Consider the following 14,511-nt stretch of genomic DNA (forward strand, 5'->3'; position numbering starts at 1 on the left):
ATATATATATATGCACTCCTTTTCAGTATCTCCTGATTGACGTATAATAATGGCTTGTTTGTGTTTTACTCTTGCTCTGTGGTTTTAATCCTGTACTTGGTAAACCTGCTGATTGTCATTCACCTGAGCATTGTTCTTGTTCTTTTCATCAGGTTCTGGTCTGACTTGGTTTTTTATTTTATTTATTTTATTTTTTGTGGGGTGGTACCTTCTTCTAAAGAGCATATTTTTTCTGTTTTTATCCAGAGAAGATGCTTATTACCTGCTGCTGCCTGCCTGTTTGCTTCTTTCTCCACCTCCTTGACTGCAGATCTTGAACAGTGGTTTTTGACAGGTTGAATTTTAATGATGGTATTTAATGTCTGCGAGGACACTGCTTCTTCGTTTTTTCACACCTTGAATAAAGGCTGCGCCGTGGTGTCACTCATTACATCAGTTGTCTCCTTTACAGCTGTGCTGCAGTCAGAGCCCCTGAGTGTTGATCAGACCTTGGCATCAGCTCAGTGGCTGGAAAAGCTACTTGAAGCTCTTACTTGTAAAATGACACTGTCATCTTCGTCATACAACCTCCATGTTTCAGAGCGGCCTAAAAGCAAAAGTCACACTTCATCTAAACATGTGAGGAAAAAGTGATTCTTCATGATGGCAACATTATCAGCGCCATTAGGAAACGGCTTTGCTTCAAAGAACTGTGCTGTTTTTCCTGAGTAAAGTGCATGCTGCTCTCAGTCAGGCTTGACTGAACACAATTTGCCCCTCTCTTGTTTATCAAAGGTAATTTCTCTTCATAATTTCTTATTTGACTCAAGCTGTTTCAAGGTCTTATTCACTTTGAATTTATTTAAAAAAAAAGCTTAATGGAGAGGTGAGTCAGTGAAGTCACAAAGAATCAGTTTTAAAGTCAATCATCTGCAAAGAATTTCAAAGAAACTGCATATTTCCTCTCTGAAATTATCATAAATTGTGTGTGTTGGGGGCAGCACGGTGGCGCAACTGGTAGAGCTGCTGCCTCTCAGTGAGCAGGTCCCTGGTTCAAACCCCGGTCCAGGGGCCTTTCTGGGTGGAGTTTGCATATTCTCTCTGTGCATGCGTGGGTTTTCTCCGGGTACTCCGGTTTCCTCCCACAGACCAAAAACATGCATGTTAGGCTGATTGGTAACTAAATTGTCCATAGGTGTGAGTGAGAAAGTGAATGGTTGTTTGTCTCGTTTGTCCCTCGCACAGTGATTGCTGGACATGGGCACCGGCGACCCCCGTGACCCAAAATGGAACAAGCGGGTAAAGAAAATGGATGGATGGATGTGTATGTTGGTAAAAGATCACAAGGAGGGAAACGTGTCAGGAGACAGAGGGAGAAGAGGAAAGTCAAGAATGTAGGACTGAGGGTGGCAACTCTAAATGTGGGGGCAATGACAGGCAAAGGTAGCTGGCTGACATGATGCAGAGAAGGAAGGTAGATGTTTTATGTGTCCAAGAGACCAAGTGGAAGGGTAGCAAGGCTCGCAGTATTGGAGCAGGGTTTAAACTGTTTTGCCATGATGTGGATAGAAAGAGAAATGGAGTGTGTGTGTGTGTGTGTGTGTGTGTGGGGGGGGGGGGTCCTGAAGGAGGAGTTGGCAAAGAATGTAGTAGAGGTGAAAAGAGTGTCATATAGGGTGAAGATTTCTGAAAGTAGAAGTAGAAGGTCTGATGCTAAATGTTGTCAGTGGTTATTCTCCACAGGTTGGATGTGATGAGGAGGAGAAAGATACATTTTGGAAAGATCTGGATGAAGTGATAGAGAGTATTCCCAGGGAGGAGAGAGTGGTGATCGGAGCAGACCTGAATGGACATGTTGGTGAAGGAAACAGAGGGGATGAGAAAGTGATGCGTAGGTTTGGTGTCAACAAAAGAAACCAGGAAGGACAGATGGTGGTGGATTTTGCCAAGAGAATGGAAATGTATGTAGTCAACACTTATTTCCAAAAGAGGGAGGAACATAGAGTGATCTATAAGAGTGGAGGAAAGAGTTCATAGGTCAACTACATTCTGTATAGAAGAGGAAACCTGAGGGAGATTGGGTACTGTAAGGTTGTGGCGGGGGAGAGCGTGGCCAGACAGCATCGGATGGTTGTGTGTAGAATGACTGTTGTTGTGAAGAAGAGAAAAAGAGTAAAATCAGAGAAGAAGACCAAATTGTGGAAGATGAGGAAAAAAAGAACGTTGTGAAAAATTCAGAGAGGAGCTGTTAAAGGCTCTGGGTGGTAAGAAAGAGCTTCCAGATGACTGGACTACTACAGCAACAGTAATTAGACAGACAGGTAGGAAGGTACTTGGTGTGTCATCTGGACAGAAAATAGATGATAAGGAAACCTGGTGGTGGAACAATGAAGTGCAGGAAGCTGTTCAACAAAAGAGCTTAGCCAAGGGCAGCATGATGGCACAACCGGTAGAGCTGCTGCTCTCAGCGAGCAGGTCCCCAGTTCAAATCCTGGTTCGGGGGCCCTTCTGGATGGAGTTTGCATGTTCTCTCCGTGCATGCGTGTTTTTTCTTTGGGTACCCTGGTTTCCTCACACAGACCAAAAACATGCATGTTAGGCTGATTGGTAACTCTAAATTGTCCCTAGGTGTGAGTGAGAAAGTGAATGGTTGTTTGTCTCGTTTGTCTCTATGTGTCCCTGTGATGGACTTGCGACCCGTCCAGGGTGTCCCCTGCCCATCACACAGTGATTGCTGGACATGGGCACCAGCGACCCCCGTGACCCAAAATGGAATAAGCGGGTAAAGATAATGGATGGATGGATGGATGGGTAAAAGATAATGGATGGATGGATGGATGGACAGTTAGCCAAGAAGAAATGACAGTGAAGAGAGGAGACAAAAATATAAGGAGATGCAATGTAGAGCAAAGAGGGAGGCAGCAAAGGCAAAGCAGACGATTTATGATGAGCTGTATGGGAGGCTGGACACTAAAGAGAGCAAGAAGGACATGTACTGATTGGTGAGACAGCTTCCTCAGTGTTTCTCTTGAAACTCTCACCTTTCCCTAGTCAGTAATCAACCCAGGTGCCTCCACTTTCCATTTACCTCTGCTCCATATTCAGACTCCTGCCTTCTCCACCTCAACAGGATCTTATTGCTTTTCACGCCACAGTGCCGGCTCTCCTTGTGCTACATGTTTCTTATGTTTTTAACGCCAGTTTTTAGGTTTGCTGCCTTGTCAATGTTTTGTTTTGCACTTGTTTTTTTAGAATAAAGTTTTAGTTATTTTCTAAGCTATTTGTGTTTGTCAGGATTCTGAGTTCTAATGATTCTAAAATCATTTAGGCCACAGAGCATACAGTTTTAGTTTTTTTGATGTTTTTTTTTTTTTATGTCAGTTAGCTGTGGCAGCCATCTTTAATCAATCTGTCCATAAAAGTTATTCAGTTGCCGGTCTACATTTGTACATCCAATGGTTATTTTCTCTAAGTCTCTGACATACCTCATCTGTTAGTTGGTTCATCACAAACGCAAACAAGAAGGGGCTCAGAATTGATCCTTGATGAACTCCCACTTCCACCTTGAAGCTCTCTCTCTTTCCTACAGCACAGCTCACCACTGTCCTGCTGTCCTCATACATGTCCTGTACCAGCATGTCCTGCTGTCATCATAAATTGCCTGTACCAGTCTATTCCTATACACCTCCCTCGGCACTCTATTCATATGCTTTTTCTGAAGAAGTGTCCACACACAACAAAGTTTTTTCAGACCTTTTCTGATCTTCTCCATCAGCATCCTCAAAGTAAAAATATGTGGCACTCCACTGCTATGTCATCAGGCACAACTATCTTCCTTTTCTTTTTCCTCTTTGAATATTTCTGAATTTCGTCCTCACTAATATTTCCAACTTCCCGGTCCACAGTTTCTATGACTGTATCAAGTGGTGTGACGGCATGATAAAACGTGTGTGCGTGCACACGTGCATGGCCAGATGTTAGATATCTCTGATCTTCACCCAACCTTTTCAGGATCTTCCTGAACTTTCTGCTTTCTTCGGTTGTCCTCCCTTGACTTGATGGCTTTGACACGTATTTCCAACTTTTCAGCAACTCTACTCAATTAACCGTTTGGGTCAGAATGCAGGAGATGAGACGACAGGCAGGCAAAAAACGGACAGCAAAAGAGAAAATGTACAAGAACAGAAAGTACGTTTGTTTCTTGGCTCTGGAGTGTCTTTGTGATTATACAAAGAAGGAAGCAATGCTGCTGGCAAAAAAGCCTGCATTATAGGTTATTTTCCCATTTCGCTCAATTTCCTCCTGACTCCATCTAAACTCCACTGAGGCTGTCAGTCTATTAGAGCAGGCCCCATTTGAGGCAGCTGACAAAAAAAATCAGATATTGTACTCGCCTCACATCGTTACCAGCCTCTCTGCTGCTCGTGAAGTGTGACACAACACTTGAGGGTGTAATGTCACCCAAGATGATTGCATCGGGTAAAAAACTCAGCTGGGTAATTAGTGACCAATAGGCCAAATACAAAAACACTTTGAGGAAGGTTTTATTCAAGATGACAATATGTTCTGTTTTCAGCATGAGAACACACATCTGTAATTCCATTAAGGAATAAGCTGCCAACATGAAAGATGGAAAAATACAAAAGTTTTGGTTTGTGAAACTTCTAAAATATCTTCTGCCAGCAGTCAGGTTTTTATATATTCTATTCACCTCAAAGCATGAAACAGATAAGTTTATTTTAAAGTGATCAAGTAAGACCAAAATACAACATTTTTTTGATGTTAGACTCATATGATGCTTTATTATTGCCTGCCTCTTGTAGTGAACCTAACCTGATGTCAAACTAAGCCTAAGGTCAAAACACTTGACCTTAAGAACCTTGTGGGACAGAAACTGTTATTTCATTGATCTGCATCCAGAAATACAGTTTGACCCATCCTGAGACTTTCTTTCTTGAATTAATCAAGTAGAAAAGACAATTCTCTATGATCATTACTATTTTACAAATGTTTTGATAATCAAATTGTGTTAGTTCAAACAACGTTTACAGGTTGAAGAGAACTACTCATTTTTATTTACATAAACAGTAAGTAATGATTTTTATTCCTCATTCAAAGAAGAAATCAGGGTAATAGGCATTTCTTGATTTTTCTGTCTTCAATGAGCAAATTTGTAAGTGTGTTAGAGTTCGAGGTTCGGTCAACTAAAAGTTTACTGAAAAAAATTGTCATGTTTAACTTTTACAGAAGATACAGGAGAGTTTGACTCCACGAAGTCTGGTTTTCTCCAATAATCTTTCTGTCTGTTTTAAACAAACTTAATCTCTGTCCTTGACTTTGATAACACCTTACATCACAAACCACACCTCTGTTCTGGTCCATCCACGAATCAGAAAGCTCTCAAATGACCCGGAAGTCGAACCCATTTAAATGTGGCAACTTCCCGGTTCTCTGGAGAGTGTTCGGGGATGCAGCTCCTGGAGAAGTGAGATGAAAAAGTTCTCTGATAGAGAAGCTTCAGGGTGCGCTCTGGAGTGAGTTCAACATGGGAGTTTTCAGAGCTTGAAAGTTTTCCTGGAGAAGAGTTCCAGACTTTAACTCTCTGAAGAGAGTTAAAGAGTTCAGAGTTCTTGGATGCTAACGCAGGCGTCCAGAATGCTTCTATTGGAATCCAGAATCCAGAGATGGTTTTGGGAATTATAACTTTTGTTTGGATAACCTCGCACGACTCTCGAAGTATTTTAGCTGTTCTCAACGGAGACGCTGAAAGAGTCAAAAGAAGGATTCTATACCGACGCTGACCTATCATCAACCAGGTAAAAGTTCTACTTCGACCAAGCGTACCGTGACCAAGCTGAGAACTGAAGGAGCGTGCACGTTTCTGGTCAAACAGATTAATTCCCTCACACATCTCTCTGTAAGATAAATCTCCATTTTCCATCTTAAACTCTCCTTTCTCCTAAAATCATTACAGATATTTTAGAAATATCTGAAGCAAAATTCTCAATCACCGCCGTGTGATCGATGTCTGCTGTTCTGCTGAAAGTGAGGACAATCGCCGTATTGTTCCAACTTCCTGTGAAACTAGCCATGTTATTGTTTTCATATTTTGCCAAATTAATGTAAATGTTTGATGTTAAACTTTGATTCTGCAAATAAATGACCGCATTCATTTTGATGGGTCAAAGATAAATAACGTCTCTCGTTACATTTCTGTTAAACTCAATGCACGCATTTACACAGTCAGAAAAATGAAGAACTCGCGAAATGTATGAATATATCCTGCATATGTCATACTACACTCTGAAAGGTAAAGAGATATTTTTGTGTTTATATCTTTGTGCATGTGCGCATGTGTGTCAATCTGTTAGCTAAATATCTCAGAGTCAGAGAGTCAGAGATTCTTCATTGTCATTCGCACCACATGTGGTACATGTGGTGGAACAAAATTGTGTACACAGAGTCCCAGTTCCATCCAACAAAAGTATAAAATGTAAAATAAAAACAGTAATAAGATCTAAGACATGAACTAAGAAAAACATTAACTAAAAATACACTAACCACTAGTAGCATAAAAAAACAATACGCCGAACGGCAGTACGAACATGAGTCTGTATGAGCAGATGAGTACAAATGAACACAGCAACATGAAACAGATCAGCAGCAACATGAAATAGATCAGCAGCAACATGATGTGATTTTTCAGTGATTATTCTAGTTAGAGATTCATGAGTCTAACAGCCTCAGGGTAGAAGCTGTTCCTCCGTCTAGTGGTTCTACACTTAATACTCCTCAACCTCCTTCCTGAGGGGAGTGGGGCAAAGAGTGTGTGTGCTGGGAGAGTGGGGTCCTTCATGATGCAGGTGGCTCTTCCTGCATCTGGAGGTGTACATGTCTGTGATGGTGGGGAGGCTGACTCCAACAGACTTCTGTGCAGCCTTCACCACTCTCTGCAAATATTTGATTTCTGCAGCTGTGCAGCCTCCATGCCACACGTTGATGCTGGAGAACAGGATGCTCTCCACTGCACACCGGTACTGTAGAAGGAGGTGAGGACTGAGCTTCCCAGACCAGCTCATCTCAGACACCTGAGGAAGTAGAGTCTCTGATGAGCTTTCTTGATCAGGCTGGTGGTGTTGTTGCCCCAGTTGAGGTTGTCATTCATGTGCACACCCAAGTACTTCTCCTGTCTGTAGTTGGACTCTTCGTTGTTTGTGATGCATCCCACCACCGCTGTATCATCTGCAAACTTTACAATATGGCAGCCTGCTGGGTAGGCGCAGAGTCATACGCAGAGTGAACAGGAGACAACTCAGCACACAGCCCTGAGGGTAGCCAGTGCTGAGGGTTATGATGGAGGAGAAGTTATGAATCCTCACAGACTGTCATCTTGGAATCCCCTTGGACGATGATGTTTGCAGATGACATTGTGATCTGTGGTGAGAACAGGGGACAGGTGGAAGAGAACTTGGAGAGGTGGAGGTATACACTTGAAAGAAGAGGAATGAAAGTCAGCCGTAGTAAGACGGAGTACATGTGTGTGAATGAGAGGGAGGCTGGTGGAACAGTGAGGCTACAAGGAGCAGAGGTCATAAAGGTGCAGGACTTCAAGTATTTGGGGCCCACTGTCCAGGAAAATGGGGAGCATGGTAAAGAGTCCAGGCAGGATGGAGTGGATGGAGAAAAGTTTCAGGAGTGATTTGAGACAAAAGGGTGTCAGCAAAGGTCAAAGGAAAAGTTTACAAGACAGTGGTGAGACCAGCTATATTTTATGGTCTGGAGACAGTGGCATGGACAAAAAGACAAGAGGAAGAACTGGAAGTGGCAGAAATGAAGATGATGAGGTTATCCTTAGGAGTGGTAAAGTGAAGTGCTATATTTTGTCATCATTTTATGTTCCCATACAATGGCAAAATGAGTTCTCTGCATTTAACCCATCACATGTGAGATGCACTTGGGTGAGCAGTGGGCAGCTGGGGAGCAATTAGGGATTATAGGGACAACCTGATATGTGGAAATGGCAGGGAGTCGAACTGCGACTTTCTGGTGTCAGGTTGGCCTCCCTATCTCTACCCCATCTTGGCCCTACAAGAAGACGAGGGATAAGATTAGGAATGAGATAATCAGAGGTACAGCACAGGTTGAACAACTGGGAGATAAAGTTAGAGAGGCCAGACTGAGATGGTTTGGACATGTCCAGAGGAGGGACAGTGGGTATACTGGTAGAAGGATGTTAGAAATGCAGCTGCCAGGAAAAAGATAAAGAGGAGATACATGGATGCAGTTAGAGAGGACATGGAGGTAGATGGAGTGAGGACAGAGTGAGATGGAGGAGGATGACTCGCTCTGGAGACTCCTGAAGAGGGAAACGCCAAATGATGAAGACACAGAACTTGAATAACAAATTAAATTTTCAGAGAAAAACAGTGAAAATAACAGAACTTAACAGATAACATGATTAAATTTCCCGTTAGCCTGAACACTATTTTCACACAAGTCTAAAGCTTGGGCACATAAAAACTGGGAAATGGCAGAAATTACATTATGAGTAAATCACACTTGTACGAATCATGAAAGCAACAAATATTTTATAAACAAAGCATTTTGTTTGAATTTGACAAAAACCTTTGATAAGAAAGTTATTTTTAACTTTCTGCCTGTCTAAAGGGTGTTTTGTAATCCAAACAAGACTAACTTCCATGTTTCCCTGCAGAAATTATTGCATTTGTGATTACTACAATTATTATTTTAGTAAAGCTAACAAGTAGTGATGCACATTTTCACACAGATTCTATTCAAACCTAATATGGTATCTGAACTATAAGAAACAAATGTGACATTAAATTATCAGGTTCTTTTATTGCCAGAATTTCACAGTGAAAAATAATTTTAAACTTTAGAGAACATTCCAGTAAACCTTCTGGTAACCACAAATTTCATAGAGAACAATTGTTTTTTTTAAAGTTACAGTGCCTTGTGAAAGTATTCGGCCCCCTTGAACTTTTCAACCTTTTGCCACATTTCAGGCTACAAACATAAAAATATAAAATTTTAATTTTTTTGAAGAATCAACAACAAGTGGGACACAATCGTGAAGTGGAATGAAATTTATTGGATGTGTCAAACATTTTTAACAAATAATAAACTGAAAAGTGGGGCGTGCAATATTATCCGGCCCCCTTGCGTTAATACTTTGTAGCGCCGCCTTTTGCTGCAGTTCCAGCTGCAAGTCTCTTGGGGTTTGTCTCTATCAGTTTTGCACATGGAGAGACTGAAATTCTTGCCCATTCTTCTTTGTAAAACAGCTCAAGCTCAGTGAGGTTGGATGGAGAGCATTTGTGAACAGCAGTCTTCAGCTCTTTCCACAGATTCTCGATTGGATTCAGGTCTGGACTTTGACTTGGCCATTCCAACACCTGGATATCTTTGTTTGTGAACCATTCCATTGTAGATTTGTCTTTATGTTTTGGATCATAGTCTTGTTGGAAGATAAATCTCTGTCCCAGTCTCAGGTCTCTTGCAGACTCAAACAGGTTTTCTTCCAGAATGGTCCTGTATTTGGCCCCATCCATCTTCCCATCAATTCTGACCATCTTCCCTGTCCCTGCTGACGAAAAGCAGGCCCAAACCATGATGCTGCCACCACCATGTTTGACAGTGGGGATGGTGTGTTCAGGGTGATGAGCTGTGTTGCTTTTACGCCAAACATATCATTTTGCATTGTGGCCAAACAGTTGGATTTTGGTTTTATCTGACCAGAGCACCTTCTTCCACATGTTTGCTGTGTCTCCCAGGTGCTTGTGGCAAACTTTAAACAACACTTTTTATGGATATCTTTGAGAAATGGGTTTCTTCTTGCCTCTCTTCCATAAAGGCCAGATTTGTGCAGTGTACGACTGATTGTTGTCCTATGGACAGACTCTCCCACCTCAGCTGTAGATCTCTGCAGTTCATCCAGGGTGATCATGGGCCTCTTGGCTGCATCTCTGATCAGTCTTCTCCTTGTTCCAGATGAAAGTTTAGAGGGACGGCCGGGTCTTGGTAGATTTGCAGTGGTCTGATACTCCTTCCATTTCAATATGATTGCTTGCACAGTGCTCCTTGGAATGTTTAAAGCTTGGGAAACCTTTTTGTATCCAAATCCGGCTTTAAACTTCTCCACAACAGTATCTCAGACCTGCCTGGTGTGTTCCTTGGTCTTCATGATGCTCTCTGCGCTTTGAACAGAACCCTAAGACTACCACAGAGCAGGTGCATTTATACGGAGACGTGATTACACACAGGTGGATTCTATTTATCATCATCAGTCATTTGGGACAACATTGGATCATTCATAGATCCTCACTGAACTTCTGGAGTGAGTTTGCTGCACTGAAAGTAAAGGGGCCGAATAATATTGCACACCCCACTTTTCAGTTTTTTATTTGTTAAAAAAGTTTGACACATCCAATAAATTTCATTCCACTTCACGATTGTGTCCCACTTGTTGTTGATTCTTCACAAAAATTTTAAATTTTATATTTTTATTTTTGAAGCCTGAAATGTGACAAAGGTTGAAAAGTTCAAGGTGGCTGAATACTTTCTCAAGGCACTGTAAATTCATCCAAATGATCCATCCACTATTGTTACTCTTAGCATAGTTTGTTACATTTATTAGAGCTGGAAAAGAAAGAAAGAAAATGCTCGAACAAAAAGACCACCAGGTGACACTGCAGGCTCAGATGAGTTCTACATTTTATGAGACACGCTCGGTTTTTAAACCATTTTCATGGACTCTGGTTTGTGGAACAAACATAATCATTAAAAGGTGAAAGACTTGAGAAGATTATGTGATGAACTCAATTTCCTGGCTCCACAGGATGATGTTTTTATGGTTTCCATTGCAGGTTTGTTGATAATGAACTGTGCAGATCTAGGGCAGACTCAGGTGCTGCACTTGTCAAACAGGAGGTAAGTTGTAACAGTTGATTTGAAATATAATGCAGGGGAACTCGTCCTGAAGAGGAGAGGCCTCTCTGAAGGAGAAAAACATTCCTGTTAGACAGGAAACAATGGAGGTTGTTTCTAATCAGCATACAGCAGCATTAAAACTTCACTTTTTATATCCTGATGCATGCTCAATAATCCAGGTAGAAAAATCTAAAAAAGTTAAATCTGGTCCTCTGGACATTCAAAAAAAACAAAACAAAGCAAAACAACAAAAAATGTAGAAACGTTTCGTCTCTCATCCGAGAGACTTCCTCAGTCTGAGGAGCTGTATTCAGCTCAGTCTCTTAAATAGCACCGTCTCAGAGTGGATCAACCAGTTTTGCTGCTGACAACCAAAACCAGCTGATCACATGCTCAAGAAGGACCATCAGCCTAACAATGGATCATTAGCACACTGATGGCTGTTTACTATTCACAGAGGGCTGAGTGATACTAGCAATCACAGCATTGTAAGAGGGGGACAGTTGAACCCGGAGGCCTCCACCCCTGTTTAACGATGGATGATTTCTTTTCACAAAGATGGCCTCCTTTACTCTCCTCTCAAACCATCGTTCCTCTCTGTCCAGGATGTGAACATCTTCATCCCTGAAAGAGTGACCGCTGGCCTGGAGATGAGTGTAGACCGCAGAGTCCTGGCCTGATGATGTTGATCTTCTGTGCTGGGCCATCCTTTTGGCCAGTGGCTGTTTTGTTTCCCCGATGTAAGACTGATCGGTTTTGGTTGTCAGCAGCAAAACTGGTTGATCCACTCTGAGAAGGTGCTATTTAAGAGACTGAGCTGAATACAGCTCCTCAGACTGAGGAAGTCTCTCGGACGAGAGACGAAACGTTTCTACATTTTTTGTTGATTTGCTTTGTTTTGTTTTTTTGAATGTCCAGAGGACCAGATTTAACTTTTTTAGATTCACTTTTTATAGTTTCCATCTGATCAGAGGTTTATTGATTGTAAACGTTGTGGATGTCTTGTTTGTCTGATCATCATTATACAGTAGTCTCTCATTACTTCGCGGTTCGACTTTCGCAGACTCGCTCTTTTGTAGTTTTTCAACGATTGTTAATTTAATATTACTCACATGATTGTGACAGTACGGGAGAAAAAGTTAATGAAAAAAATACTTTGGAGAGGCGCTGCCATTTTGTAGTTTTCTTTTAATAAGCCTACACTGTAACGCCAGTCAAAAGAACTACACTACCCAGAAGCCAACAGTGCTTCCAGCCGCTGATTTCTGCTGAAATGGAAGGAATGTTTTTGCAGCGCAGTCAGAAGTAACTGTAACGTCTGCAGATGACTCGAAGGACCACACCGTGTGGCTTCGTTGCACCAAGCTTTACTGACCCCCCCCCCCCCCCCCCTCACATTTTGACCCATGCCGTAAAGCGTGGCTATATCCCTTAAAGGCACGGTAACAAATCACTCACAGTGCATAACATCACAGAGCCCAACCAAACACCAAACAGTGATTTCTGAACATAACATTCCCCCCTGCCCCCTCACCCCTTGGAAACATAATACTGAGCTCACATTTCAGTATCACTATCACCCTGTCACATAGTCCCCAAGCCAAACAGGCGGGACCCTCAGTCTCTGGGGCCGTGCCGGCCGTTGAGTGGAGCCGGATAAAGCTGGTGGATTATCCCCCACCAGTCAGTGGCCTAGGCTGCCAACCCAGCGCCGCTGCCGGGGACAGCAGAGATGCATATGCTGGTGGGGCGATGACCCTGTGCAGACGGTTTGCGTGCCAACGACTCCCATTCTCCAGTCTGTATGTGGCCGGCCCCAACTACTTAATCACCTGCAGAGGCTCTGACCAGAATGATTGCAGTTTATTTTGCCAATGAAGCCATTTGATCCTGATCCAATCCCCTGCAGCCAGTGAGGGGGTCCGCACTCGGTGCGTGGCATCAAACCTGTCTTTCATCCCGGCCTGCAACCCTTCACCTGAGCTCTGGCTTTCTGGAGCTCTGGGCTCTCACATGCAGGGGCTGGCTCAGCTCTCAAACAGTCCAGGGGTTGCTTCAGTTCGCGCCCGATCATTAACACTGCTGGTGAAACTCCTGTGGTGGAATGCTTGGATGCCCGGATGGTCTGGAGGGTTTGGTTGAGAACGTCGCTGAAGGTTCTCCTTTCCTCCAGACAGGCTCTGATTCCATTTTTGAGAGTTTTATTGAGTCGTTCCACACCACCATTGCTCTCTGGGTGATACACTGCTGTCCTGATGTGCCTGATGGGCCGTAGTGTGAGGAACTCTGTGAACTCTGCTGAGGTGAACTGGGCCCCATTATTCGTTGTAACAACACTGGGAAGGCCCCAGCATCCAAACAGATTGCCCAGGCAGTCTATGATGGTGTGTGCAGTGATGGAGCTCAGTTGGCAAACCTCAGGCCACTTCGAGTGAAGATCATGAATAACCAGCAAGTAGCGAGCATGAGCAGGTGCCCCATGAAATAATTTTACTGTCCTTTAAACTTTTAACTTTTTTATTTATAAAATAATGGGGTTTTTTTGGAAAACGTTATTGGGAAAAAGGTACTTGTATGCATATTACACACATTATATGTAAAAACCCAGGTTAGTACATAGTTAGCTTAGGTTTGTAATAAAAACTGGCTCTTGTTTTTTAATCAGGGCCCTCTTGTGTAACTCCTGCTACAGTGTTTCAAATACCAGCAGAAAAGATGCAGACCCTGATAGGTACTATGTGTTTAAGTTACTGATTGAACTCTCATTTCTATTCTCCTAGTCCTGCCTTTGTCTTTTCACCTGAGATGCATTTAGTTGACGTGCAGTGCACATGGTGCACATCTAAGAAGCAGCGCAGCCCCAATGCTGTGCAGACTTTTCTCAGGGCACCTATGAGAGCATTACAACATTCAGATTCCACCTGAGTCCAGCTCATTCTGCTAAGACCTGAAACAAATGCAAGAAGGGGCAGCAGTCAGAGCCTCCTCCTCCTCCTCCTCTTCCTCGGCGCATTTTGAATTCTGGATGAGTCATTTGCCAGCTTTCACTTGGGAGATGTGGTGGGAGCTTCCTGTTCATGTGGAGACACATAACTGGGGACAGGATTAAAGACGTTTTGATGTCATCATTTGTCTCTTCAGTATATTGTGGCTGACTTGCTAAAAACTCATCCTCAGAGGACATCTGGCTTCATTAACAACAGATCTGATGAATGAGCTGACCAGCTCTTGATTAGAGATAGCTGGAGAACAATTTCAAACCCTGTCATTAATATATTTGTTGAATTATCTCTCCTGGAATCATATCCTGTCTCATTTCTGACTATTTTGACTGTTAAATAGATAATTAGTCCTAAATTTAATGTTTAAATTTTAACATGAACTATAGTTCATATTAGTGGTCACATTAGGGGACAAAGCAGCAAAGTTATTTTATTTTTATTTATTTATTTTACAATCAAAGTTCATGATTTTGCAGCCAAAACTATTTTAAAATCTGACTTTATCTAAAGTTGTTGTTTGTCACCTTTGTATCATCTATCTATCTATCTATCTATCTATCTATCTATCTATCTATCTATC

This window comes from Nematolebias whitei, chromosome 3 (assembly GCF_014905685.2).
Source record: "Nematolebias whitei isolate Nwh7 chromosome 3, NemWhi1, whole genome shotgun sequence".
NCBI classification, from domain to species: Eukaryota; Metazoa; Chordata; class Actinopteri; order Cyprinodontiformes; family Rivulidae; genus Nematolebias; species Nematolebias whitei.